General features: G+C 47.5%; 1 long non-coding RNA gene across 7 annotated transcripts; it reads left to right on the top strand.

Moving 5' to 3' along the window:
* Positions 1 to 248: 248 nt before the first annotated feature.
* Positions 249 to 12,586, top strand: Gm39673. 7 transcript variants are annotated; one of them, XR_872339.1, is made up of 5 exons: positions 249 to 334; positions 1,683 to 1,742; positions 4,692 to 5,663; positions 9,193 to 9,296; positions 9,720 to 9,957. It is a non-coding gene; the product is annotated as a predicted gene, 39673 (long non-coding RNA). The 7 variants fall into 7 exon arrangements; XR_001780174.2 differs by lacking the exons at positions 249 to 334; positions 1,683 to 1,742 and adding an exon at positions 1,755 to 3,954 and having other exon boundaries at positions 4,692 to 5,382; positions 5,550 to 5,663; positions 9,720 to 12,586; XR_001780173.1 differs by lacking the exons at positions 249 to 334; positions 1,683 to 1,742 and adding exons at positions 1,755 to 3,954; positions 8,926 to 9,106 and having other exon boundaries at positions 9,720 to 12,586.
* Positions 12,587 to 13,136: the final 550 nt, after the last annotated feature.

Below are 13,136 nucleotides of genomic sequence, written 5' to 3'. Positions count from 1 at the left end.
AAGTGCCTCCTGTCCCCACGGTGTAACCAGCTATTAGGGTTTTGGCAACCCCCAATGAGAACATCAGCCACTACCAGTATGCTGAGGAACACTGAGAAGCAGAAAAAGGAGATGTATTCAATGTGGCCACTTCCGGGAGAAGAGAGAAAAAAGAGGCTACTATCCTTGGAAGGTCCCCAAGTAGACACCAGCAGACTTGCAGGCCACGAGGCATAGCCCCATCCTTTCCAACTAGTAGCTCCTAAAAACAGAAGCCGAAGTTCAGGACGCTTGTCTGCTGGACCCTAAGATTCTATTGTCTGTTACCTCTACAGAAACAGAGCAGGAGACAGAGGTAAGAAATTCTTCTATACAAGGCGATGTCAGAGAACAGGACCCAGCAAGAGGTTCCAGCAGAATCAAGATTAACATGTAAGAGAATCTAACTGCAGAATTTGTCCCAGCCTTGAGAATGCCTTATGCTGTGTTAATAGATAATCATTATCCATGTGTCCCCAGTTTGAGTCTTTGTTCTGGGACACAAGAACCAGGAGATGTCACTCAGCAAGTGCCTTTCGAACCCCAGTATGTACCTAGAACCCAGGCTTGGGGGAAATGGGGTGGAGATGTCTGTCTCTGTCATGTTAGTTCACGGACCTGCCTCTAAGACACTGGTCACTGTCAGAGGCCAAACTCTACATCCTGAGGAAACCAGGCCAAGCTCCCCCCCCCCCCCGCAGCTCTCTCATGCCATGCTATAGCTCCACAGCCCCTGATTTACCCAGTACCTGGCTCCTCTGTGCTGCTTGTCACTCAGGCTGTCCCAGACTAAATCACGTGGTGTGGAATGTCCTGCCACCTCATGAGAGGTTAGGAGCTGGCTATTATAACTCAAAACTTAACTAGCACCACAATAAACTGCCTGGTTTATTGAGCCACCTCAAACTGCACTGTTCTCTTCATTTTCTAAATCTATACCTGAAGTCCAGAGCTCTTCTACAGAATCTTGTGTGACGTTGTTTCCTGCCAAGGTCCCAGCAGGTATTCCCAATACAACAGCATTCTTTCCATGGCCTGGACTTCCCTACTGTTGGTTGTTCACAATTCACATAGACACAGAGCCCTTGACTGGGCAGCAGTTAAGTCCCCTATTCACCTATGACTGTGACATTCTATGTTCAATCTCTCTCTCTCTCTCTCTCTCTCTCTCTCTCTCTCTCTCTCTCTCTCTCTTCAAAGTCCATCCATCTCAATGAACAGCTATAGTTAGAGCAGCCATTCTAGAGCATCACATGGAGTTTTACACTTTCATTATCAGTTATATTTTTATGCACTGGTCCATCACATTGAAAAATCAATGACATAGTTAAAACCAGAAAAACAATAGGTGTATAGCCTCTTTCATAACGCATGTGTCTGTTACCTAGAGGAACGAATCTGTGGGTGTCTTTATAGGCATATGTTGTATCTTGTATCTTAAGTTTGTTTAACTGGGTTTTCCTAAGTATGTTCACTCGACACTCGGCCGACTCCATGGGTACGGAGCTCAAGAAGTTGATGCTCACTCTGGAATTCCGTGAAACAGGTTGTGTGCAAGTATCTGACATGCTTTGGTTTTTGTTGTTGTTGTCATTGTTTTGTTTGTTTGTTTGTTTTTGTACGAATGTTTCGTCCTCATGTATGTCTGGGTACCATATACACAGAGTGCTCATAGAGGTCAGATGAAGCCATTGGATCCTCTGGAATTGGAGTCACAGACAGAGGTGAGCCCCCGTGTGGTTGCTGTTCTCTTAACCACAGAGCCATCCTCCAGCCCCCTGAGGTGTTTTAAATTCATCAGTGATGATTTATATAGACAATTAGTCTGCTGTCCTGGGCATCCATGAAGCCAGGCACGTGCTTTTTGCCTAATATACCATACCCTGTTGTAAGCACTCATGTGACCTTTCACCCCCTAAATGGACACTGCAGAGGGGTTTGCTCGACTGTACACCATTCTCTGATGTCACTGGCTGGTCACTACCAGGCTGTTAGCACGCAAGGAATGAGATCTCTGACACAGAACAAGGCGCTTTCTGAGACCTGCCTAGCAAACTCTGCTTGGATATGTTTGTCAGTCCCTCACAGCTGACTCTCCATGTTCAGAATAGGCAAGGGCTCGAGAGCCATTTCTCCTCCGTTTCCCACATACATACATAGTTCTCTTATTGCTGCTTTAGACCAGCTTGAAGAATTTTACGCTTTTCTTAATGTGCTTATTGGTATACCGGAGTGGCTGGTGTTAATGGAGAAATGTTTTTTTCTTCTGCATAACACATTAGTAAATTCTATCCTGTAAGAGGAACTCAGACTACACAGTTAACACAGATTACTGCAGGCCCTGGTAAGAGTGGCTGCTGAGGGGTCTGGTATTGCTGCCTGTAAACTATGCAAGTGTCCCCAAGAAGGAGAGTATTCTCCAGGCTGCAACAGAGATCCTCAGGGCAGGACAGACATCTCCATCCTTATAAATGACCGCTCCAGGTGATCTCTACTGTCCTGTCCTAGTGTCCAGAGTGCCTCTGGTGTAGCAGAGAAGGAAGTCTTAGAGAAGGAAGCCCAGATTCTTTCATGGACCATGCCTTCTGTCTGTCAAAGATACAGCGAGGGCCTGAAGCAGCTTTCCACAAACAGTCCCACCTCCTCCAATCATCTCCCTACCAAGAAACCAGAGACCTTCAAACAAGCCAGCTTAGTCCTTCTCCTAGCTCTAAAGCTATCACAGAATGTTCAGACTAACACTGTTGCTCCTACTTCATCTCTACTGCCACCCCTCACTAGCCCCTTCCAGTTTCCGTGCCATTCCTAAAGGAGCCACAGGCCCCTTGTCCCAGGAGGGCTTGCCTAGAAGGTCACTCCTCAGAGAAGCCCTCCAGCGTTTTCCTTTCATATTAGTTGGTCCCACTTTTTATCCAAGCACCTATGAGTTCTCAGGACCTTCTCATCCACACACGTCCCTTCCCTTGCAGGAAGGCTCAGGCCACTGCCCTGCCTCGTGCACGTATAATCTACCAAGCCTGGATTCCTCTCTAGTGGCCCCCAGTCTAGAATTACAGCCAGGGCACCAGCCTGCTTCTGGAACAAGTGTTAGCATTTTGCTCACAGCAGCTCTGGAAATTAGATGCTAGCCCCAAACCCCGTGATTCAGTCAGCAGCTTGAGAAGGCTGGGTCAGGAACACAGGGCTCTCCTTTCTTCTGAGAGATAGCAGTTTTCCAAAGGCTGGGGCCACTGAGGAGAGCTGAGTGGCAGGCCTGAGAACTGACCTGCATGCTGGAAGCCAACCCTCCATGGCACCGTGCCAACGGTGACACTTAGCGAACCAGGCAATTGCCCAGCTTTGGAAAGGAGGTGCCACCTAGCTCTGGGATTGTGGTGTAGCTAGTGCTGGGATGGGATTGGACTTTCCTTTTCAGAACAAAGACAAACACACTCCTCTGGGAAGCCCATCCTGGGAGAGACTGTGTGTATCAGAGGCCCCACTTCCGTGCCAAGTATTCAAAGCCCGTGGCCTGGCTTGCTTGCTCTAGCAGTTCCTGGCAGAGGACATGGGCATTCTCCAGCTTGGAAATTTAATTGCCTACCATAGCCATGAAGCCCATTTCCAAGGCAAAAAAAAGAAAATTGAAAGGAAAAAAAAAAGAATAAGAAAAAAGAAAAGCCACATGAGTTGTAGGAGAAGTTCTCACGGAAGCAGCTAAGATGAGCTGGCTGCTGCATTTGACCGTCAGCCTTTGTGGGAGGCCAGTTTTTCATAAGCCAGTCCCAGAAGCTGTCGTTCAGAAGAGGAAGAGCAACAAAGACAGCTCTGTCAGCAACGAGAAAATGGAAGTCACAGGCAAAACCAGAAAACGCTGTCCCCTGGAATCATCATGATCTGCAGGATAATTGTGCCAAGCTCGGACGCCCAGGAGTGGACGCTGATGGCCATGCCAGGGTCAGGTGGACTCCTATTGTTCTCATTTCTAAGCAATGAGCTTGTCTTAACCTCTTTCCTGTGTCCCAGTTTTAAAAAAAAAAGTTTTCTTTGTCTCACTCAGACAAATGCAGCTTCACAATGAGCTACCCTCTCCTGCAGACAGACCTCTTAGCTTCTCAGTGAGCTACCCTCCCCTGCAGACAGGCCTCTTAGCTTCTCAGTGAGCTACCCTCTCCTGCAGACAGACCTCTTTGCGTAGACCCGTCCACTCTCAGGGAGCTTGTGTTTCTCTTGCTTGAAGAGAGCAATTTCTTAGAGAAAGGAGCATGGAGGGGTGGAGGGGGCAAAGCTGCTTGCTGCCTCTTTTTCTCATATTGGTGCCTCAATCTCAGCCTCAGCTTCGGAAAATATGGTAGGGCTTAGCCCAGAGGACAAGGATCACAGGTCTCAGGCCACAGTAGGTGTTTAGGCTCGGGGGGGGGGGGGGCAAGGGGCGGGGAAAGCTGTCATGCATCCATCTATAAGGATTTCTTAGCTCTTTGACAATTTTAAGAGTACATCTGGCAAAAGGACACTGTCTGCTAACATCTCAAACTCAACAGCAATAAACAAGTTCGAAGACTTGGCCACTATGGCAGAATAGAAAGAAACCAGCAGGCCTCATCTGGGGGCTTGGGATGAGGAATGAGATCTTTAAATGATATAAAGTAAAAACGAGCCTTGACATTCTTGTTTTTCTTTTTTCCTTTTTTAAGATGAATCTTTTCTCAAAAGTCCGGAGTTGAGGAAAGTGATGACGGGCAGAGGCAGATGCAGACGAACTGGAAACCCACCACAGCTGGAATGAGGAGGCTCAAAGGACGTAGAAGCCCCCATATCCAGCTCTCAGAATACTGAAATAGTGGATTCCAAGAAATTAAAAGTGCCCTAGGAGCCTCAGGCTTGGAAAAGGAAAAGGCTGAGGGGGCTCTAGTCCCCAGAAGGACATTTCACTCAGTGTTGACAAGCTGTCAGACGGCCAAGTAGCAGGCAGGATGGAGCAGAGACAAGGATGGCTCAGGGATGGCTGGACCCGACCTTCCCCAGGGCTCCTCAGTTATTCACGCTCTGCTCTTTGTTTAAACTAAAACTTCATCTCAAGACCCCAAAGATGGACTTCAGGGGAGGGGGGCACTTGACACCCCATCTCTCTCCCTAATGTAGCTACTCTGGAAACAAACAAACACTTTTTTTTTATCATTATTGCTTGTTTTCTGAGGGCAAGTCACTGGGCTCAATGTGAGAGCTACTGGGGCCCAGACTATCCCCAGTTGCTCCAGAAACAGTGCTTGCTATTTGGTAGACATTAAGCACGCCATGTAGTCTGAGGGAACCTCAGGTCTGTCTTAGTAATTCTACTTCTTGTCCGGGTTCTGGGTACTACCTTCATTCTACCAGGGAGCTCAGGTAACTCAGCTAACTAACATAAAGACCAGCCCTTCTATTGGGATCCAGGTCAAATGAAAACAGGGAAGAAAGATGGGGGAGAAGAGAAGGCAAAGAAACTACTGTTTTACAATTTGTCATTCATTTTTAATGCTTGCTGTATCCCACTCTGTGCCAACCTGTGTTAGGTACCAGAAAGATACCTGTGGGTGAAGTGTCCCTCCACCGCGAGTCTTTCAGAGCTTCTGGGATGATGTTGACCACTGAAACAGCACTCAATGCAAGGAGAGCGTGAGACCCAGGTTCCAGCAGGGCTGCTGGGGATGGGAGAGCTTGGGTTATTGACTTGGGCACTCCTTTCTTCTTCTTCTTCTTCTTCTTCTTCTTCTTCTTCTTCTTCTTCTTCTTCTTCTTCTTCTTCTTCTTCTTCTTCTTCTTCTTCCTCCTCTTCCTCCTCCTCCTCCTCCTCCTCCTCTTCCTCCTCCTCCTCCTCCTCCTCCTCTTCCTCCTCCTCCTCCTCCTCCTCCTCCTCCTCCTCCTCCTCCTCCTCCTCCTCCTCCTCCTCCTCCTCCTCCTCCTCCTCCTCCTCCTCCTCCTCCTCCTCCTCCTCCTCCTCCTCCTCCTCCTCTTCTTCTTCTTCTTCTTCTTCTTCTTCTTCTTCTTCTTCTTCTTCTTCTTCTTCTTCTTCTTCTTCTTCTTCTTCTTCTTCTTCTTCTCTGAGACAGGGTTTCTCTGTATAGCCCTGGCTGTCCTGGAACTCACTCTGTAGACCAGGCTGGCCTCGAACTCAGAAATCCACCTGCCTCTGCCTCCCAAGTGCTGGGATTAAAGGTGTTGTAACACCACTGTCGGTGACTTGGGCACTTCTATGTGCTTGGTCCTAGGAAGAACTTTGTGAGTCACTTAACTCTCATGCAAACCCAATAGAGCAGGAGCTGCTATCACCTCATCTAGGCTCAGGGTGACAGGTCTTCCCAGGAGCTTAGAGTCCATGGCCCTGCTGCATACAGCAGTGTTGTCCCACTGGAGATAGTGGCTATCTCAGTTGTATTTCTATTGTGGTGATAAAACACCAAGACTAAGGCAACTTAGAGAAGGAAGGGTTTGATCTGTCCATGATGGCAAAGAGAAGGCATGACAACAGGAATAGCTAAGAGCTCACAGCTCAAACTGCAAGTAGGAGGCAGAAAACATACTAGGAATGGCATGAGTCTTTTTAAACCTCAAAGCCCACTCCTATTGACTTACTTCTTCCAGCAAGGTCATACCCACTGGGATCAAGCATTCAAACATAAGAGCCTATAGGGGCCATTCTCATTCTGGGAATAGCCCGTTGGTCGGGCTAGCCTAACTACTCTGTTCTTGTCCCCTCTCTCAGTCAGATTCACGCCTTCACACATGGATAGAGAATGCATGGATCAGCTGTCTGCTTCATGCTTTCTCTTAAGTACACACACATATGCACAGATGCACACAGGAAGCCATGTATTCTCATGTTTCCACTCTCACAGTGCTTAAACAAGGACCTCCTTCAACTATGTTTTCTCTTATTCACACTCTCTCATGCTGTCTCATACCTATACTCTCACACACTCCCTCACCATCACACACCTTCTCACAACCCTCACACACTCTCACACACTCACACATACCCTCACACACATTCACACATACCTTCACACACCCTCACACACTCCCACACACACCCACACACACCCACACATCCTCATACACCCTTACACACTTCCACACACCCTCCCACCCTCACACATATTCACATACTCCCACACACCTTCACACACCCTCACACACTCCCACACACACCCACACACCCTCACACACTCCCACACACACCCACACACCCTCATACACCCTTACACACTTCTACACACCCTCCCACACTCCCACACACCCTAACACACTCTTATTTACTCCCACACACTCATACACACTCCCACACACCCTCATATACTCCCACACATTCACACATACTCACACACACTCACACATACTCACACACACTCACACATACTCACACTCACATACACATATACACAATCACATACTCACACACATTCACACACACTCACACACTCATAATACTCCCACATACTCACACACACTCCCACACACTCCCACACACTCAGACATACTCTCACACACTCATACACACTTACACATACTCATAATACACACTCCCACACACTCCTACATACCCCCACACATTCACACACACTCCCACACACTCCTACATACTCCCACACATTCACACTCTGATACACACTCACAAAAGCAATCTCATACACTCTAACATTTCCACATACTATTCTCACATATTCTCTTACACTCACACATCCCCATACATACACATTTCCACTGTACACATTATCTCTATTCTCTCTCTATTCTCTCTGTGTGTCACACACACACACACACACACACACACAGAGAGAGAGAGAGAGAGAGAGAGAGAGAGAGAGAGAGAGAGAGAGAGAGAGAGAGAGAGACTCATGCCCCCACCTCCTCCCATTTTGTTCCAAGATGCTTGGTTGACTCTCACACTCAAGCCCTCTAAGCTTTGACCATCTCTTTCCCTCCCAGTCTAAATGCTCCATCAGGGTGTCAGCCCTGTCCTCCTTTCATGTGTCCAAGTAGCATTTAACTTAGTCCTTGAGTTCATGAAGTGTTTGGTCAAAAGCAAAGGTATTGAACCTGCAGCCTGGAAAGCTGCCTGCTGACAGAAAGGCTTTGGGATATGGAATCTTCTCCCCTTGCCCTCTGGGATGCCTGCTCTAAGTATGTCTCATCCAGGGCTCCCTGTCTCAGGGGTACCACCAGTTCCAGGTATGTAAGCCAGACACCGACAGGCCCCAGAGCTGCCCACTTATTCTCTGAAACTGCACTAGCTTCTTTTAATATAGCTAGGGCACCCATATCTCAGCCTATCATTGCTGTCAGCACATGCCTTCTCTTCTTGGCCTGCTGTTATAGCCTCACTGTCCCTGCGTAAGCTAGAGTGCCTCTACCTACATAGTCTCTAGTAGGGAAGCCAATGAGAGCTTTTGTTATAGGAATGGCCTAACAGATATGACCACTCAGACACAGTGTGTAGCCAAGTGGAAGTTCCTTCCTTCCTTCCTTCCTTCCTTCCTTCCTTCCTTCCTTCCTTCCTTCCTTCCTTCCTTCCTTTCTTCCTTTCTTTCTTCCTTCCTTCCTTCCTTCCTTCCTCCCTCCCTCCCTCCCTCCCTCCCTCCCTCCCTCTCTCTCTTTCTTTCTTTCTTTCTTTCTTTCTTTCTTTCTTTCTTTCTTTCTTTCTTTCTTTCTTTTTCTTTCTTCCCCTCCCTCTCTCCCTCCCTCCCTCCCTCCTCCCTCTCTCTTTCTTTCTTTTTTTGAGACAAGGTTTCTCTGTATAGCCCTGGATATCCTGGAAGTCATTCTGTAGACCAGGCTGGCCTCAAACTCAGAAATCTGCCTGCCTCTGCTTCCCGAGTGCTGGGACTAAAGGCATGCACCACCACTGCCCAGCATAATTTTTTTTTTAAGAATCATTTATTTTATGTATAGGAGTATACCATTGCTCTCATCAGACATACCAGAAGAGGGCAACAGATCTCATTACAGATGGTTGTAAGCCACCATGTGGTTGCTGGGAATTGAACTCAAGACTTCTGGAAGAGAGGTTGGTGCTCATCTATCCAGCCCCCAAGTGAAAGTTTCTAATCCAGCCAATTGAGAATATACACAGGTATTTAGGACCCAAGTATAAAACCAAGTATTTAGAGTAAGAGGTTTTTAAAGGCAAAAACCACATTCTGGTATCTCTCTTGGCAGCTACAGAGGAGACTTTATGCAAGCAAGCAGTTTAACAGAAGATAAGATAAGCAGCTAGCTGGAGAGGGAGGTTTGCACAAGTTTGCAGTTTCACAGAACCTAAGGTAAGTTAGCTGGGGTATCTTGACCTTGGGTTCCTAGAATAGAGTGGGGTAATTTCCCATGGGACTGTCTATCAGGGAAATCAAATTCTAGTCAAACCTGAAATGGCCTCAGCAAGAATACAAGATGGAGGAACCCCTACACTATCTTGCCCTGTCATACTTGGACTCTGCAAACCAGATCATGGGACTCCCTGCTAAATAACCTCCCTAAGAATCCACTCAGACTTACATGGTGACCCACCAACAACCAGACTAAGTCAGATGCCATGTTTTTCCCTTCCTGGCTCATGGCTTTTTCCCTTTCTAATGCTCAGCAAAGTTTGTGCAAGTTCTTGGTTCTGGAATTACTTGAGTTGACACTTGGAGCTTCATCAGGGCAGGTATTGCCTCCAGTCCCACCCCACATTTTCCTTTTTGTTGCAGATCTGCTGTAAATGTCTATCCAGTACCTGCATAGATGTGACACCACTAAGAGATGTAGCAGTGATGGGTCCAAGGAACTGGGAAGGATAGAGTTCTGGGGTTTCCATGGTGTTGAATGAAAAGATCAGGATTGGAGAGGGCAATGCTGACTGACTCCCTGGGATGGATGGTGTCTTAGTCAGGGTTTCTACTCCTGCACAAACATCATGACCAAGAAGCAAGTTGAGGAAGAAAGGGGTTATTCGGCTTACACTTCCATGCTGCTGTTCATCACCAAAGGAAGTCAGGACTGGAACTCAAGCAAAGCAAGAAGCAGGAGCTGATGCAGAGGCCATGGAGGGATGTTACTTACTGGCTTGCTTCCCCTGGCTTGCTCAACTTGCCTACTTATAGAGCCCAAGACTACCATCCCAGGGATGGTACCACCCACAAGGGGCCCTCCTCTTGATCACTAATGGAGAAAATGCCTTACAGCTGGATCTCATGGAGGCATTTCCTCAACTGAAGCTCCTTTCTCTGTGGTAACTCCAGCTTGTGTCAAGTTGACATACAGCCAGCCAGTACAGATGGGCTGCAATGATTTTACTGTGGACTCAACTTGCTGTAAGGTCTCCTGTCACAAGTAAGTTTAAGCTGCTATTGAAGGGAGCTGGTCTGAGGAAGGCCAGATGTTTGGGAGACACTGAGGTCTCCCACCAAAAGTCTAACACTCTTTCTTAGCCAGGCAGCAGTTTAGTACTTCCCATGTGCTGGCTGCCCAAGAGATTCTCAAGAACCCACGAGGCCAGAGAGTTAACACCATGGGCAGCACCCTCCTGGGTCTTAGAAGGCCTGGAGAGGCAGCTAAGAAAAATTCCTGTCAGAGGGACACATCTAGGAATGGGTAAGAACAATGCTGATGGTATGTCAGCAGCTGCCAGAAAGACAAAAGGTTTGATTCTTTCTGGCTTCTTTAGAAAAACCTGAAAATTCCATTCCTTTAAGATATCAATTGCCCACTGTAGGCACTGTCCCTTTTCCTTTTAAGAATTGATTCCAACTTCAAATTAACATGTAGTGATTGCACATATTTATGGGGTACAGAGTAGTGTTTCGATACACACACACGCATGTGTTTGTGTGTGTGTGTGTGTGTGAGAGAGAGAGAGAGAGAGAGGGAGAGAGAGAGAGAGAGAGAGAGAGAGAGAGAGTCTGATAGGTACCTGGAGCACCCATCATCTCAAAACACTTGAGAGAGCCAACTTACAAAGAGAAACTTGTTGGCCTGGTTCACAGTTTTGGAGATCTCAGCCCATGATCAGCTGGCCCCATTGCTTTGGGCCTCTGGAAAGACAGCATATCCTTGTGGGTAGTATTTGCAGGGAAAACTGTTCATCTCATGACCAGGAAGTAAGAAAGAGAACTGGGAGAAACCAGGGCCCACAATTCCTCTCAGGCACATTCAGAGACCTGAAGACGCCCCACTAGTTCTTACCTCTTGGAGGTCCCTCTACCTGCTGGGGACCAAGCTTTTACCACATAGACCTTTAATGCCGTGCTTTGTGGCTGCCCTCCTGCAGGGCCTGGGCCTGTAGCCCATCTCATTGTCCACCATTTTGGTGGTAATATTGACTTATATGCATGTATCTTCCTCCCTGACCCCTGGATAAGCATCTGAGAGAGGCAGAAAGCTATCAGATGACCCTTCTTCTGGGGACCAATTCCATTCTGGCAGTGTGGGGGAATGTTCAGAGGACTCTAGAAACCTCAGAGAGGTCTGCTCCTCCTGCCTGATGGTGCTGAGTTCCTCCCAGAGCTGACATTAAGGACAGAGGGCATTCAGCCCTCTCCACCTCTAGCCCAAGACTCCTCAGTGATCCAGGGGCTGGCCCCTTTCTAGGTGGCAACCCCTGGAGACGCCAAGCCCCCATATTATTGAGGCTGCAAACCCTATAACATGCCTTTTTCTCAGAGCTCCAGAAGGAGTCCTTAAGGCTAATGCTTCAACTATGCCACTTGTGAAGCACTCTCCATATCTAGACCACATGGAATGTGTGTAGAACATATTTCTGGAAGAAGGGGGCCTAAAATGTCAGCCACACATCCACCGCTACTGTCTGCCACACTCTGAGAGCACACTTCCATAGTTGCTGTGCTTCCTCTGCCAATACTGGGCCAAACCCACTTCACCTTTACACCCTCCTGAGGTTGGCACTATGCTTTATGCAGAAGCCTATTCAAATACACCATCTACCAGTGAGTAGCAAACGCTCTCCTCCTGTGATGACCCAAATCTTTAGATGCTCAAGCCTCTTACATCAAATGCCACAGTATTTACATATAACCTATGTAGATCTTACTCTGAGCTTTAAACCATAATGTCAGTGCTATGGAAATACCTCTGTGGTATCATTTAGGGAACAGTTAAGAAAAAGTCCACACATGCTCAGCTCAGTGCAGGTGTGATCATTTTTCGTAACTTCCCACCTGCATTTGGCAGAGTCCGTGGACGAGGAACCAGCAGACATGGGGGGTTGCCTATATACTAACCATCATTGCTTCTGCTGGTAACTACCTGGGTGGATGGGTGTTCTCAAAGGGCTGTCTCTTCATTTCTATCTCTAAAATAACCAAAAGCTTGAAGAGAAATAACCAAAACCTTGAAGAGAAGGCTGGGTTCTCTCCATCTGGTGTGATCTGCAGTTTGCCACAGCACTGCATACCCAGCTGCTCTTTATTTTTTGACTCTGGAGACTCTCCTATGAAGAACTTGGTGGGCCCCAAGGACCTTCCATCCCTTAGCAGCTGTGCCTGGGGTCAAGGTGACATCCAGGCTTCAACTGACTAGGGACCAAGAAAGGTGTTTAATAAAGACTTTGTTATTGAAATTTGGCTTTACCGTGTGGGAGAAGGGCCTGAGGCAGGGAATAAAGGAGCCATGGTGACTTCAGCCAGTTAATCCTAGAGACCGAGAGGTTTTTCAAAGGTGGAGCTTGTGAAGGAACTTCAGTTTCAATAGCTGCTGCAAGCATCTTGGAGAGAGGAACTGGGCATGAGACAGACAGCAGCAAAGGCTCTGGACACTGCCTTGTCTGTGTCTTGCTGTCACTACAAGGCTGGCATCAAGGGGTGATGACTGCTGTCCATTCTCCCTCTGGGTCCTGCTGCTCGCACCTTCTGACCAGTTTAGACCTGCAGCCATTTGTGGAAATGGATTCTAGGCAACATAGATCTAACTCAATTCAGTAAAAATAAAAAAACAAAACAAAACAAAAAACACTATAGTCAAGTGGTGGACCCCTCTGAGCCCCAGTTTCCTCTTCTACAAAATGGAGATATGTGTGTTTGGTTAACAACCCGATCTAGAATGGACACCCAAGCACTTTTCACCAGCCCTCACGCAATCTTCATTACCTGGAGAACCTGTAGCCCTTCACT

Source organism: Mus musculus, chromosome 11, assembly GCF_000001635.26.
Source record: "Mus musculus strain C57BL/6J chromosome 11, GRCm38.p6 C57BL/6J".
Lineage (NCBI taxonomy): Eukaryota > Metazoa > Chordata > Mammalia > Rodentia > Muridae > Mus > Mus musculus.
The sequence above is the reverse complement of the archived record's forward strand: the minus strand, read 5'-3'. Positions and strand labels throughout refer to the sequence as shown.